We start from the raw sequence: 14,925 nt of genomic DNA, 5'->3' as shown, positions 1-14,925 counted from the left end.
GGGAGAGCGGTAGATCTAAAGGTCCCTGGTTCGATCCCAGGTTTCAGCATTTGTATTTGTTCTTTCTTTATGCTCTGGCTTCAAGGAAACTATCCACAGCTTTGTTTGTGGGCCTCAATGGTGTGTGCTACGCTGCTACTCTGAAAGTAAGTACTATCTTGCGTTTTCATCTGACATTTTGACATCAGTGTTACAGGAAAGTTGCATGTCATTGTTACATGACAGTAGGTTGTCGTAAGACAAGGCTGCATGAAGTGTGAACTGGAGTTTTCTTGGATCCATAAAACAATGTGCTTTTGGAGAATGTGGGCATCGATCCCACTACCTCACGCGTGCAAAGCATTTGAGCTAATTCCCCAGCCGTTTGGAATTTCCGCAAGAAGCAACCAAGAGGGTCCAGTCTTGTCAGGCTATGCTGTTGGTGGACTTGTTTGTTGACGTGCCAGCACTTGCAGAGGCTCGGTGCATTTCAACAATTGAGCAAAATAGCAAATGGCCGGTTAGCTCAGTTGGTTAGAGTGTGGTGCTAATAACGCCAAGGTCATGGGTTTGATCCCCATACTGGCTATTATGTACATTTTGAGTGTCAAAATTATAAGTCACATGCATGTGAATTGTCAAGGGTGCCACAGAATTATGTTGAGTGAATTGCTGGAATAGCTCAGTTGGGAGAGCGTTAGACTGAAATCTAAAGGTCCCTGGTTCGATCCTGGGTTTCAGCATCTGTATTTGTTCTTTCTTTATGCTCTGGCTTCAAGGAAACTTTCCACAGCTTTGTTTGTGGGCCTCAATGGTGTGTGCTACGCTGCTCCTCTGAAAGTAAGTAATGTCTTGCTTTTTCATCTGACATTTTGACATCAGTGTTACATTAAAGTTGCTTGTCATTGCTACATGACAGTAGGTTGTCGTAAGACAAGGCTGCATGAAGTGTGAACTGCAGCTTTCTTGGATCCACAAAAAATGTGTTTTTGGGGAATGCGGGCATCGATCCCACTACCTATAGCATGCTAAGCAAACACAATACCAATTGATCAAATTCCCCAGCTGTTTGGAATTGCCACAAGGAGCAACCAAGAGTGTCCAGTCTTGTCAGGCTATGCTGTTGGTGGACTTGTTAGTTTGCGCTCCAGCACTTGCAGAGGCTCGGTGCATCTCAACAATTGTGCTCTGTATCCAGCGGCCGGTTAGCTCAGTTGGTTAGAGTGTGTGATACGCTGCTCTCTGAAAGTAAGTAATGTCTTTCTTTTTCATCTGACATTGTGACATCAGTGTTACATGAGAGTTTCTTGTCATTGTTACATGACAGTTTCTTGTCATTGTTTACATGACAGTAGGTTGTCGTAAGACAAGGCTGCATGAAGTGTGAACTGGAGTTTTCTTGGATCCATAAAACAATGTGCTTTTGGAGAATGTGGGCATCGATCCCACTACCTCACGCGTGCAAAGCATTTGAGCTAATTCCCCAGCCGTTTGGAATTTCCGCAAGAAGCAACCAAGAGGGTCCAGTCTTGTCAGGCTATGCTGTTGGTGGACTTGTTTGTTGACGTGCCAGCACTTGCAGAGGCTCGGTGCATTTCAACAATTGAGCAAAATAGCAAATGGCTGGTTAGCTCAGTTGGTTAGAGTGTGGTGCTAATAACGCCAAGGTCATGGGTTCGATCCCCATACTGGCTATTATGTACATTTTGAGTGTCAAAATTATGAGTCACATGCATGTGAATTGTCAAGGGTGCCACAGAATTATGTTGAGTGAATTGCCGGAATAGCTCAGTTGGGAGAGCGTTAGACTGAAGATCTAAACATCCCTGGTTCGATCCTGGGTTTTGGCATCTGTATTTGTTCTTTCTTTATGCCCTGGCATCAAGGAAACTTTCCACAGCTTTGTTTGTGGGCCTCAATGGTGTGTGCTACGCTGCTCCTCTGAAAGTAAGTAATGTCTTGCTTCTTCATCTGACATTTTGACACCAAATCAAATCAAATCAAATCAAAATTTATTTGTCACATACACATGGTTAGCAGATGTTAATGCGAGTGTAGCGAAATGCTTGTGCTTCTAGTTCCGACAATGCAGTGATAAACAAATGTAAATGTAATGTAACAGTAATCTAACTAACAATTCCAAAACTACTGTCTTATACACAGTGTAAGGGGATAAAGAATATGTACATAAGGATATATGAATGAGTGATGGTACAGAGCAGCATACAGTAGATGGTATCGAGTACAGTATATACATATGAGATGAGTATGTAGACAAAGTAAACAAAGTGGCATAGTTAAAGTGGCTAGTGATACATGTATTACATAAGGATGCAGTCGATGATGTAGAGTACAGTATATACGTATGCATATGAGATGAATAATGTAGGGTAAGTAACATTATATAAGGTAGCATTGTTTAAAGTGGCTAGTGATATATTTACATCATTTCCCATCAATTCCCATTATTAAAGTGGCTGGAGTTGGGTCAGTGTCAATGACAGTGTGTTGGCAGCAGCCACTCAATGTTAGTGGTGGCTGTTTAACAGTCTGATGGCCTTGAGATAGAAGCTGTTTTTCAGTCTCTCGGTCCCAGGTTTGATGCACCTGTACTGACCTCGCCTTCTGGATGATAGCGGGGTGAACAGGCAGTGGTTCGGGTGGTTGATGTCCTTGATGATCTTTATGGCCTTCCTGTAACATCGGGTGGTGTAGGTGTCCTGGAGGGCAGGTAGTTTGCCCCCGGTGATGCGTTGTGCAGAGCTCACTACCCTCTGGACAGCCTTACGGTTGAGGGCGGAGCAGTTGCCGTACCAGGCGGTGATACAGCCCGCCAGGATGCTCTCGATTGTGCATCTGTAGAAGTTTGTGAGTGCTTTTGGTGACAAGCCGAATTTCTTCAGCCTCCTGAGGTTGAAGAGGCGCTGCTGCGCCTTCTTCACGATGCTGTCTGTCTGAGTGGACCAATTCAGTTTGTCTGTGATGTGTATGCCGAGGAACTTAAAACTTGCTATCCTCTCCACTACTGTTCCATCGATGTGGATAGGGGGGTGTTCCCTCTGCTGTTTCCTGAAGTCCACAATCATCTCCTTAGTTTTGTTGACGTTGAGTGTGAGGTTATTTTCCTGACACCACACTCCGAGGGCCCTCACCTCCTCCCTGTAGGCCGTCTCGTCGTTGTTGGTAATCAAGCTTACCACTGCTGTGTCGTCCGCAAACTTGATGATTGAGTTGGAGGCGTGCGTGGCCACGCAGTCGTGGGTGAACAGGGAGTACTGGAGAGGGCTCAGAACGCACCCTTGTGGGGCCCCAGTGTTGAGGATCAGCGGGGAGGAGATGTTGTTGCCTACCCTCACCACCTGGGGGCGGCCCGTCAGGAAGTCCAGTACCCAGTTGCACAGGGCGGGGTCGAGACCCAGGGTCTCGAGCTTGATGACGAGCTTGGAGGGTACTATGGTGTTGAATGCCGAGCTGTAGTCGATGAACAGCATTCTCACATAGGTATTCCTCTTGTCCAGATGGATTAGGGCAGTGTGCAGTGTGGTTGAGATTGCATCGTCTGTGGACCTATTTGGGCGGTAAGCAAATTGGAGTGGGTCTAGGGTGTCAGGTAGGGTGGAGGTGATATGGTCCTTGACTAGTCTCTCAAAGCACTTCATGATGACGGAAGTGAGTGCTACGGGGCGGTAGTCGTTTAGCTCAGTTACCTTAGCTTTAGCCTTGGGAACAGGAACAATCAGGCCCTCTTGAAGCATGTGGGAACAGCAGACTGGTATAGGGATTGATTGAATATGTCCGTAAACACACCGGCCAGCTGGTCTGCGCATGCTCTGAGGGCGCGGCTGGGGATGCCGTCTGGGCCTGCAGCCTTGCGAGGGTTAACACGTTTAAATGTCATACTCACCTCGGCTGCAGTGAAGGAGAGACCGCATGTTTTATCGTATTTCGTCGTCCTCCTATCTGCCCAACACGTTCACCGTCTACCGTAGCACTGTAGTAACTATCACACTCAACTGAACGACTTGATTAGTGTAGTGTTAGCTAGCTACATAGTTGTCTTTGCTGTCTTCGTATCCAAGATAATTGTGTAGTTTAGAGTGTGGAGTCTTAGAGTGATAATTGCGTTATTATCTTATTTCGTCGTCCTCCTATCTGCCTAGCAGCTAGCCAGCTAGCATACGTTCACCGGCTACCGTAGCACTGTAGTAACTATCACACTCAACTGAACGACTTGATTAGTGTAGTATTAGCTAGCTACATAGTTGTCTTTGCTGTCTTCGTATCCAAGATAATTGTGTAGTTTAGAGTGTGTAGTCTTAGAGTGATTATCTTAATTTACCGAGGTTAGCTAGCCAGCTATTTTGTTCCTTAACGTAGGAGACACTCCTAGCTAGCCAACAGCCAGCCAACGTCTACTGAATAGAACTTTCGCATTCCGGTCGCATTCCGCTTTCCACAGGTAGTATCACATTTTCATTTCATTTCATTACAGTCCCAACGGTGTGATTTGTTTGATCGTAGCTAGCTACATAGCTAGCTACATAGCCGTCTTTGTTTCAAAGATAATTGTGTAGTCTAGAGCGATTTTCTAGGTTAGCTAGCCAGCTATTGTCGTTCTCCTAACGCAACGTAACGTAACCAACACTGCTAGCTAGCCAGCTAGCCCCGAATAGCAGCATTGTAGAAACTTCACACTCAACGGAACGACTTGATTAGTGTAGTGTCAACAACGCAGCTAGCCTACCTCAGCAGTACTGTATCATTTTAATCATTTTAGTCAATTAGATTCTTGCTACGTAAGCAACTTTCTGAACATTCGAGACGTGTAGTCCACTTGTCATTCCAATCTCCTCTGCATTAGCGTAGCCTCTTCTCTAGCCTGTCAACTATGTGTCTGTCTATCCCTGTTCTCTCCTCTCTGCACAGACCATACAAACGCTCCAACCTGGAGTAATCTGGTGGTCCCAGCGCGCACGACCCACGTGGAGTTCCAGGTCTCCGGTAGCCTCTGGAACTGCCGATCTGCGGCCAACAAGGCAGAGTTCATCTCAGCCTATGCCTCCCTCCAGTCCCTCGACTTCTTGGCACTGACGGAAACATGGATCACCACAGACAACACCGCTACTCCTACTGCTCTCTCTTCGTCCGCCCACGTGCTCTCGCACACCCCGAGATTCTGGTCAGCGGGGTGGTGGCACCGGGATCCTCATCTCTCCCAAGTGGTCATTCTCTCTTTCTCCCCTTACCCATCTGTCTATCGCCTCCTTTGAATTCCATGCTGTCACAGTTACCAGCCCTTTCAAGCTTAACATCCTTATCATTTATCGCCTCCAGGTTCCCTCGGAGAGTTCATCAATGAGCTTGATGCCTTGATAAGCTCCTTTCCTGAGGGGTTCTGGGCGACTTTAACCTCCCCACGTCTACCTTTGACTCATTCCTCTCTGCCTCCTTCTTTCCACTCCTCTCCTCTTTTGACCTCACCCTCTCACCTTCCCCCCTACTCACAAGGCAGGCAATACGCTCGACCTCATCTTTACTAGATGCTGTTCTTCCACTAACCTCATTGCAACTCCCCTCCAAGTCTCCGACCACTACCTTGTATCCTTTTCCCTCTCGCTCTCATCCAACACTTCCCACACTGCCCCTACTCGGATGGTATCGCGCCGTCCCAACCTTCGCTCTCTCTTCCCCGCTACTCTCTCCTCTTCCATCCTATCATCTCTTCCCTCTGCTCAAACCTTCTCCAACCTATCTCCTGATTCTGCCTCCTCAACCCTCCTCTCCTCCCTTTCTGCATCCTTTGACTCTTTATGTCCCCTATCCTCCAGGTGTTTCGGTCCTCCCCTCCCGCTCCGTGGCTCGACGACTCATTGCGACCTCACAGAACAGGGCTCCGGGCAGCCGGCGGAAATGGAGGAAAACTCGTCTCCCTGCGGACCTGGCATCCTTTCACTCCCTCCTCTCTACATTTTCCTCCTCTGTCTCTGCTGCTAAAGCCACTTTCTACCACTCTAAATTCCAAGCATCTGCCTCTAACCCTAGGAAGCTCTTTGCAACCTTCTCCTCCCTCTTGAATCCTCCCTCCCCCTCCTCCCTCTCTGCAGATGACTTCGTCAACCATTTTGAAAAGAAGGTCGACGACATCCGATCCTCGTTTGCTAAGTCAAACGACACCGCTGGTTCTGCTCACACTGCCCTACCCTGTGCTCTGACCTCTTTCTCCCCTCTCTCTCCAGATGACATCTCGCGTCTTGTGACGGCCGGCCGCCCAACAACCTGCCCGCTTGACCCTATCCCCTCCTCTCTTCTCCAGACCATCTCCGGTGACCTTCTCCCTTACCTCACCTCGCTCATCAACTCATCCCTGACCGCTGGCTACGTCCCTCCCGTCTTCAAGAGAGCGAGAGTTGCACCCCTTCTGAAAAAACCTACACTCGATCCCTCCGATGTCAACAACTACAGACCAGTATCCCTTCTTTCTTTTCTCTCCAAAACTCTTGAACGTGCCGTCCTTGGCCAGCTCTCCCGCTATCTCTCTCAGAATGACCTTCTTGATCCAAATCAGTCAGGTTTCAAGACTAGTCATTCAACTGAGACTGCTCTTCTCTGTATCACGGAGGCACTCCGCACTGCTAAAGCTAACTCTCTCTCCTCTGCTCTCATCCTTCTAGACCTATCGGCTGCCTTCGATACTGTGAACCATCAGATCCTCCTCTCCACCCTCTCCGAGTTGGGCATCTCTGGCGCGGCCCATGCTTGGATTGCGTCCTACCTGACAGGTCGCTCCTACCAGGTGGCGTGGCGAGAATCTGTCTCCTCACCACGCGCTCTCACCACTGGTGTCCCCCAGGGCTCTGTTCTAGGCCCTCTCCTATTCTCGCTATACACCAAGTCACTTGGCTCTGTCATAACCTCACATGGTCTCTCCTATCATTGCTATGCAGACGACACACAATTAATCTTCTCCTTTCCCCCTCTGATGACCAGGTGGCGAATCGCATCTCTGCATGTCTGGCAGACATATCAGTGTGGATGACGGATCACCACCTCAAGCTGAACCTCGGCAAGACGGAGCTGCTCTTCCTCCCGGGGAAGGACTGCCCGTTCCATGATCTCGCCATCACGGTTGACAACTCCATTGTGTCCTCCTCCCAGAGCGCTAAGAACCTTGGCGTGATCCTGGACAACACCCTGTCGTTCTCAACTAACATCAAGGCGGTGGCCCGTTCCTGTAGGTTCATGCTCTACAACATCCGCAGAGTACGACCCTGCCTCACACAGGAAGCGGCGCAGGTCCTAATCCAGGCACTTGTCATCTCCCGTCTGGATTACTGCAACTCGCTGTTGGCTGGGCTCCCTGCCTGTGCCATTAAACCCCTACAACTCATCCAGAACCCCGCAGCCCGTCTGGTGTTCAACCTTCCCAAGTTCTCTCACGTCACCCCGCTCCTCCGCTCTCTCCACTGGCTTCCAGTTGAAGCTCGCATCCGCTACAAGACCATGGTGCTTGCCTACGGAGCTGTGAGGGGAACGGCACCTCAGTACCTCCAGGCTCTGATCAGGCCCTACACCCAAACAAGGGCACTGCGTTCATCCACCTCTGGCCTGCTCGCCTCCCTACCACTGAGGAAGTACAGTTCCCGCTCAGCCCAGTCAAAACTGTTCGCTGCTCTGGCCCCCAATGGTGGAACAAACTCCCTCACGACGCCAGGACAGCGGAGTCAATCACCACCTTCCGGAGACACCTGAAACCCCACCTCTTTAAGGAATACCTAGGATAGGATAAAGTAATCCTTCTCACCCCCCCCTTAAAAGACCTAGATGCACTATTGTAAAGTGGCTGTTCCACTGGATGTCATAAGGTGAAAGCACCCATTTGTAAGTCGCTCTGGATAAGAGCGTCTGCTAAATGACTTAAATGTAAATGTAAATGTAATGTTTTCGTTGCAGGCCGTGTCAGTGGCACTGTATTGTCCTCAAAGCGGGCAAAAAGTTATTTAGTCTGCCTGGGAGCAAGACATCCTGGTCCGTGACTGGGCTGGATTTCTTCCTGTAGTCCGTGATTGACTGTAGACCCTGCCACATGCCTCTTGTGTCTGAGCCGGATGGAATAGCTGCACTGTTTGTATTCGGTCATGTTACCAGACACCTTGCCCTGATTAAAAGCAGTGGTTCGCGCTTTCAGTTTCACGCGAATGCTGCCATCAATCCACGGTTTCTGGTTAGGGAATGTTTTATTCGTTGCTATGGGAACGACATCTTCAACGCACGTTCTAATGAACTTGCACACCGAATCAGCGTATTCGTCAATCTTGTTATCTGACGCAATACGAAACATATCCCAGTCCATGTGATGGAAGCAGTCTTGGAGTGTGGAGTCAGCTTGGTCGGACCAGCGTTGGACAGACCTCAGCGTGGGAGCATCTTGTTTTAGTTTCTGTCTGTAGGCAGGGATCAACAAAATGGAGTCGTGGTCAGCTTTTCCGAAAGGGGGGCGGGGCAGGGCCTTATAAGCGTCGCGGAAGTTAGAGTAACAATGATCCAAGGTTTTCCACCCCTGGTTGCGCAATCGATATGCTGATAAAATTTAGGGAGTCTTGTTTTCAGATTAGCCTTGTTAAAATCCCCAGCTACAATGAATGCAGCCTCCGGATAAATGGTTTCCAGTTTGCAAAGAGTTAAATAAAGTTCGTTCAGAGCCATCGATGTGTCTGCTTGGGGGGGGATATATACGGCTGTGATTTTAATCGAAGAGAATTCTCTTGGTAGATAATGCGGTCTACATTTGATTGTGAGGAATTCTAAATCAGGTGAACAGAAGGATTTGAGTTCCTGTATGTTTCTTTCATCACACCATGTCTCGTTAGCCATAAGGCATACGCCCCCGCCCCTCTTCTTACCAGAAAGGTGTTTGTTTCTGTCGGCGCGATGCGTGGAGAAACCCGTTGGCTGCACCGCGTCGGATAGCGTCTCTCCAGTGAGCCATGTTTCCGTGAAGCACAGAACGTTACAGTCTCTGGAATGCTACCCTTGCTCGGATTTCATCAACCTTGTTGTCAAGAGACTGGACATTGGCAAGAAGAATGCTAGGGAGTGGTGCACGGTGTGCCCGTCTCCGGAGTCTGACCAGAAGACCACCTCGTTTCCCTCTTTTTCGGAGTCGTTTTTTGGGTCGCTGCATGCGATCCATTCCGTTGTCCTGTTTGTAAGGCAGAACACAGGATCCGCATCGCGAAAAACATATTCTTGGTCGTACTGATGGTGAGTTGACGCTGATCTTATATTCAGCAGTTCTTCTCGACTGTATGTAATGAAACCTAAGATGACCTGGGGTAGTAATGTAAGAAATAACACGTAAAAAAAAAAAACTGCATAGTTTCCTAGGAACGCGAAGCGAGGCGGCCATCTCTGTCGGCGCCGGAAGTAAGTGAGATATACCTGCTGGAGCGCGTGCTACGGGTAGGTGTTGTTATCGTGACCAGTGAGCTGAGATAAGGCAGAGCTTTACCTAGCATAGACTTACAGATGACCTGGAGCCAGTGGTTCTGGCGACGAATATGTAACGAGGGCCAGACGACTAGAGCATACAGGTTGCAGTGGCCATATCAAGACAATTGACCTTTTCTTTACACTGTTGTGATGAAAGTACATTTCCATAATATCAGCTATCTACCATAAACGTCAAACAAGGATTGAACCCATGTGCTTCAGTTAACAAAAACAGATGACTTTGCACATCTATTTCATTCTTAGAATGTCAACATTGTGGAAAGTGGGAGTTGTGCACAAGCTAACTTAACAAATGAAAACTCTCAAAAGAGAAGTTGAGGAACCGCAAACATGAAGTTTGGACTGCAAACATGATAAGTGGCTGTATCGTAGAGATACTTCCCCTTAATATATTAGTTGTTTTCAAATATTGATACAACATGATTTTTCTACAAAGTCCTCCAATGAATGTAAATTTCAATGGAATTTTAAGCCTTTTCTATATAGGCACGGATGGGATTTGAACCCATGGTCTAAGGTTTACGAGACCGACCTCTTACCACTTGACCACCATGCCACTCCATGCTACAATATATATATATATATATATATCAACATTCTGGAAAGTAGTAGTTCTCAGTGGAGAGGACCTCATACATATATAGCATGCACTCCCCCTCTGAGCTTCCAAAAACGCAATATCAATACACTGTACTTTATATATACACCACTCCATTGAAACTACAATGAAATGATAGCAGCAATTCTTAAAACAGGTACAAATTCTTCCAATGAATCTAAATTTCCATGGAATCTGAAGCACGGATTGGGTTTGAACACATGATCTTCAAGTTACGAGACCGACACCTTACCACTTGGCCTCCATGTCACTCTATGCTGTAATATATATATATATATATATATCAACATTCTGGAAAATAGTAGTTGTGCAAATGTGAATTTGGCACACAAACTCAGTGGAGAAAGGACCTCATACATATATAGCATGCACTCCCCTCTGAGCTTCCATCCCATTTAATTTGCAGATAAAACGCAATATTAATACAATACAAGAAGTGAGTAAAAAACAACCTTAATATGTTTATAACTACAAATTAACTTTCTTCTGTTGATTCTTGTTTTTTTATGTCACAATTCCAACCCTCCTCCTTTATCCGGGCTTTGGACCAGCAAAAGTGACCCAAAAGAGACACTCTGGTGGAGCAACTTAGTTTTTGATTGGATTTTTTTGTTTTTCAGTAAATTTTTCTTAAGTTTATTGAGTTGCCGAAATAGCTCAGTTGGGAGAGCGTTAGACTGAAGATCTCCCTGGTTCAATCCTTGTTTTCGGTGTTTGTATTTGTTCTTTCTTTATGCTCTGGCTTCAAGGAAACTATCCACAGCTTTGTTTGCTGGCCTCAATGGTGTGTGTTACGCTGCTCCTCTGAAAAGTAAGTAATGTTTTGCTTTTTCATCTGACGTTTTGACATCAGTGTTACAGGAAAGTTGCTTGTCATTGTTTACATGACAGTAGGTTGTCGTAAGACTTGGATCCTCAAAAAAATGGGGTTTTGGGGAATGGGGGCATCGATCCCACTACCTATAGCATGCTAAGCAAACACAAAACCAACTGATCAAATTCCCCAGCTGTTTGGAATTGCCACAAGGAGCAACCAAGAGTGTCCAGTCTTGTCAGGCTATGCTGTTGGTGGACAAATTAGGTTACGCGCTAGCACTTGCAGAGGCTCGGTGCTTCTCAACAATTATGTCCTCTAGCAAGTGGCCTGATAGCTCAGTTGTTTAGAATGTGTTGCTAATAATGCCAAGGTCATGGGTTCGATCCCCGTACTTCCTATGAAGTATATTTTGAATGTCAAAATTGTGAGTCACATGCATGTGAATTTTCAAGGGTGCCAAAGAATTGCATCTAGGAAATTGCCAAAATAGCTCAGTTGGGAGTGCTGGGAACGATGAACTTGTGGTGTCCTTTTTGAACTTGCCGGCATATATTACGGATGATGAAATATATGAGAAATTACAAGGATGGAAAGTGAACGCGACAACACCATTCAAGAGGAGGATGTGGCCAGGAACGGACATTGTGGACGGGACGAGATTTTGTAAGGTGAAGTTTACGGACAGTGTGCAATCATTGCCTTACTCAACAAAGTTCAATACAGTCGAAGGATTTAAATATTTCCGAGTGATCCACGATAACCAAGTTAAGGTATGTAGACTATGTATTCAACCGGGACACATACTTAAAGAATGTCCAGAATTTATATGTCATAAATGTGGTGAACAAGGGCATTATGCCAGGGAATGTTCGAACATCGTGATATGTGTAGAAGGTGTGACAGACCTAAGGACAGATGTAAATGCAAGAAGGGGAGTGATGTCTTATTTCTGCAAACAATGGACCTCATTACTGAAGAAGATGAGGGGAGTGTCGCTATGGAGAGAGAGGAAGAGAGTGATATGGAAAGTGTGTCGCAGGTGATTCCAGAGACAACTATAGATGTGCTTGGAGAGTATGCAATTCCTTCTGGCAGTACTCGAGACGCAGTCTTGGTCTCTGCTGCTGACAAGGTGGAGCAGCAGCACAGGATTGGTGAATTAGACACACAGGTAGAGATGGTGCAAGGTACTTCTCAGGTGCCTGAACCAGCTTTAAGCCTGTGTGAAAATGACACCAAGGAGAGGGCTGGGTCCACTGGAGTTGATGGCACGGTTAAAGCGCATTTTACAAAAGGCTTGAATGTTGCTCCCCTCATAAGTCCAAGTCATGAGTCGGACGAAGAAATAGATAGTGAGGATTTTCAGCTGTTTGCTAGAAATAAGAGATCATTGACGAAAGCTAGGGAGGTGATGGGATCTGGTAAAAAGAAAAAGTCTATTTTGAAATGACGTGTTTTTCTTTGACTATATTTCTACATACATTAACAATGGTTAAAGTTGCATCACTAAATGGGAACAGTCTGAGAAATATGAACAAATTGGAGCAGGTTTTGGTGTCTGTGAAAGCTGACATGTGGTGTTTTCAAGAGACTAATTGGAAAGACTCCAAAATGTTGGAGATTAAGAGCAAATGGTCTGAGCTAATGTTTTGGAAGTGAAAAAACATGTGGAGTGGCTATTTTGGTAAAAAATGATGTGGTTCAAAATGTCAAGCAGGTATATGCAGATAATCAGGGCAGACTTATTGTTATTGAGTTTGAAGTGCAAAATATCATTTTTCGTCTGATTAATGTTTATGCTTCGAATATTGAATCGGAAAGGAGAGATATGTTTAATAACCTAAGATCACTGTGTTCAGAAAATTGTATACTGGTACGAGATTTTAACGTGAAGTGTACTAGAATGGATGTCTCGAGATGTGATAGTTTCAGACATGATTCGTCTAGAAATGCTTTATGGGAATTAATGAATAATGAGAATCTTGTAGAGGGCTGTGTTTTCGAGAAGGCAGGTGGTGTTAAATGAACTAAAACAAAGCAGAATTGATTTACGTTTAGTAAAAGAAGATGTGATACAGCAGGTTCAGAAGATGTCATATAATTTTACAGCATACAGTGATCATGCAGTAATGTCATTTCATTTTTGCTGTGGAGATGAGAGGGGGAGGAGTCTGGTGTTTAAATGCCAGTCTGTTAAAGGAGGAAAGTTATATAAAGGAAATTGTTGAATGTATCGAGGATGAAATGTCTAATGTACTGTTAAAAGAGAATGTGTGATTATGGTGGGAGGAAGTGAAAGTTAAAGTAAAAAACAGGAGTATTAGGTACTCTAAAAATCGTAACCGTGAAAGAAAAAATGCTTAGAAATAGGATGTTATATGAACTTGAAAAGGCCGATGCTGATCCAGACTATGATGTTGTGAACTATTTGAAAATCCATGCAGAGCTAGGGTTTTATGAAAAAAAGAAATGTTTAGGTGCTATTGTTAGGAGTAAGGCACAGTATGCCTTGGAGGGAGAGAAATGTACTTCCTTTTTTCTGGGGCTTGAAAAACGAAAGCAATTTAGGAGTTATATTTTAGAATTGGAAAATGAAAAAGGTGTAAAGGTAAATGATTTTGTTTGACATCGTAGATTCAGTTGAATCCTTTTACAGAAATCTTTATAAAAAGAATGATGTGGACAAAGTGTGTGTTGCAAAAGTGTTGGAGAAAATCAGTGCCAAAGTATCTCAGGCAGATAGAAGGGATTTCAGAGAGATTTCAATTGTAGAAATCAAGGAAGCAATTGAGAATACTCAAGGAAACACTCAAGTCCAGGTTTGGATGGTTTAACAAATTAATTCTATAAAGCTTTTGTGGATACTTTGGCACCAATTTTATTGAAGGTTTTTCAGTATATGGAAGAGAATAAGGAAATCCCTGAGTCTATGTCAATTGGTATGTTAACCATCTTATTTAAAAATAGAGGCAGTAGGTTAAAGGCCTATTAGTCTTCTAAATTCAGATGATAAAATACTGACTAAAGCTTTAGCTAATAGGATGAAAAAGGTGATTGGAAGTATTATTACATCAACACAAGCCTAGGGAATACCTGGAAGAGATGTTGCAGATGTCATTTGTACAATTAGAGATGTTGTTAATCAAATGAAAAATGAAGGTGGTATAGTTTTAAGTTTAGATTTTAAGAAAGCTTTTGATAAAGTGGAACATAGTTTTCTGCTACAGACTTTGGAGAGGTTTGGTTTTGGGCCAAAATTTGTATCTTGGAATAACTTGTTGTATAGTGGAGCAAAAAGTTGTGTTAAATGTAACGGAGTGTTAACTTCTTGCGGCGAGCCATCCCGGATCGTGAATACAGCGTCAAGCTCATTACCATAACGCAACGTTAACTATTCATGAAAATCGCAAATGAAATTAAATCAATATGCTAGCTCTCAAGCTTAGCCTTTTGTTAACAACACTGTCATCTCAGATTTTCAAAAAAATGCCGCTCAACCATAGCAAAACTAGCATTTGTGTAACAGTATTGATAGCCATTGATAGCTAGCATTAGCATTTAGCGTTAGCATTCAGCAGGCAACATTTTCACAAAAACCAGAAAACCATTCAAATAAAATCATTTACCTTTGAAGAACTTCGGATGTTTTCAATGAGGAGACTCTCAGTTAGATAGCAAATGTTCCGTTTTTCCTGAAAGATTATTTGTTTAGGAGAAATCCCTCCATTTTGTGCGTCACATTTGGCTACCAAAAAAAAACGAAAATTCAGTTATCCAAACGCCAAACTTTTTTCCAAATTAACCTCTTACGTCGACCCGACACGCATGCGTCCCATCTAGCCATCTGGAAATGCAAATGTGCTACGCTAAATGCTAATAGCACTCGTTAAAACTCAAACGTTCATTAAAACACACATGCAGGGTACTGAATTAAAGCTACACTCGTTGTGAATCCAGCCAACAAGTCAGATTTTTAAATGCTTTTCGGCGAAAGCATGAG

General features: G+C 44.9%; 3 non-coding genes across 3 annotated transcripts; all 3 read left to right on the top strand.

Moving 5' to 3' along the window:
• Positions 1-494: 494 nt before the first annotated feature.
• On the top strand, positions 495-568 carry trnai-aau (transfer RNA isoleucine (anticodon AAU)). The gene has a single exon. It is a non-coding gene; the product is annotated as a tRNA-Ile (tRNA).
• Positions 569-1,600: 1,032 nt separating this feature from the next.
• Positions 1,601-1,674, top strand: trnai-aau (transfer RNA isoleucine (anticodon AAU)). The gene has a single exon. It is a non-coding gene; the product is annotated as a tRNA-Ile (tRNA).
• Positions 1,675-1,756: 82 nt separating this feature from the next.
• trnaf-gaa (transfer RNA phenylalanine (anticodon GAA)) lies at positions 1,757-1,829 on the top strand. Its single transcript has one exon. It is a non-coding gene; the product is annotated as a tRNA-Phe (tRNA).
• The last annotated feature ends 13,096 nt before the right edge of the window (positions 1,830-14,925 follow it).

This window comes from Oncorhynchus nerka, unplaced genomic scaffold (genome assembly GCF_034236695.1).
Source record: "Oncorhynchus nerka isolate Pitt River unplaced genomic scaffold, Oner_Uvic_2.0 unplaced_scaffold_1166, whole genome shotgun sequence".
NCBI lineage: Eukaryota > Metazoa > Chordata > Actinopteri > Salmoniformes > Salmonidae > Oncorhynchus > Oncorhynchus nerka.
This window is presented reverse-complemented; position numbering and strand designations above follow the sequence as displayed.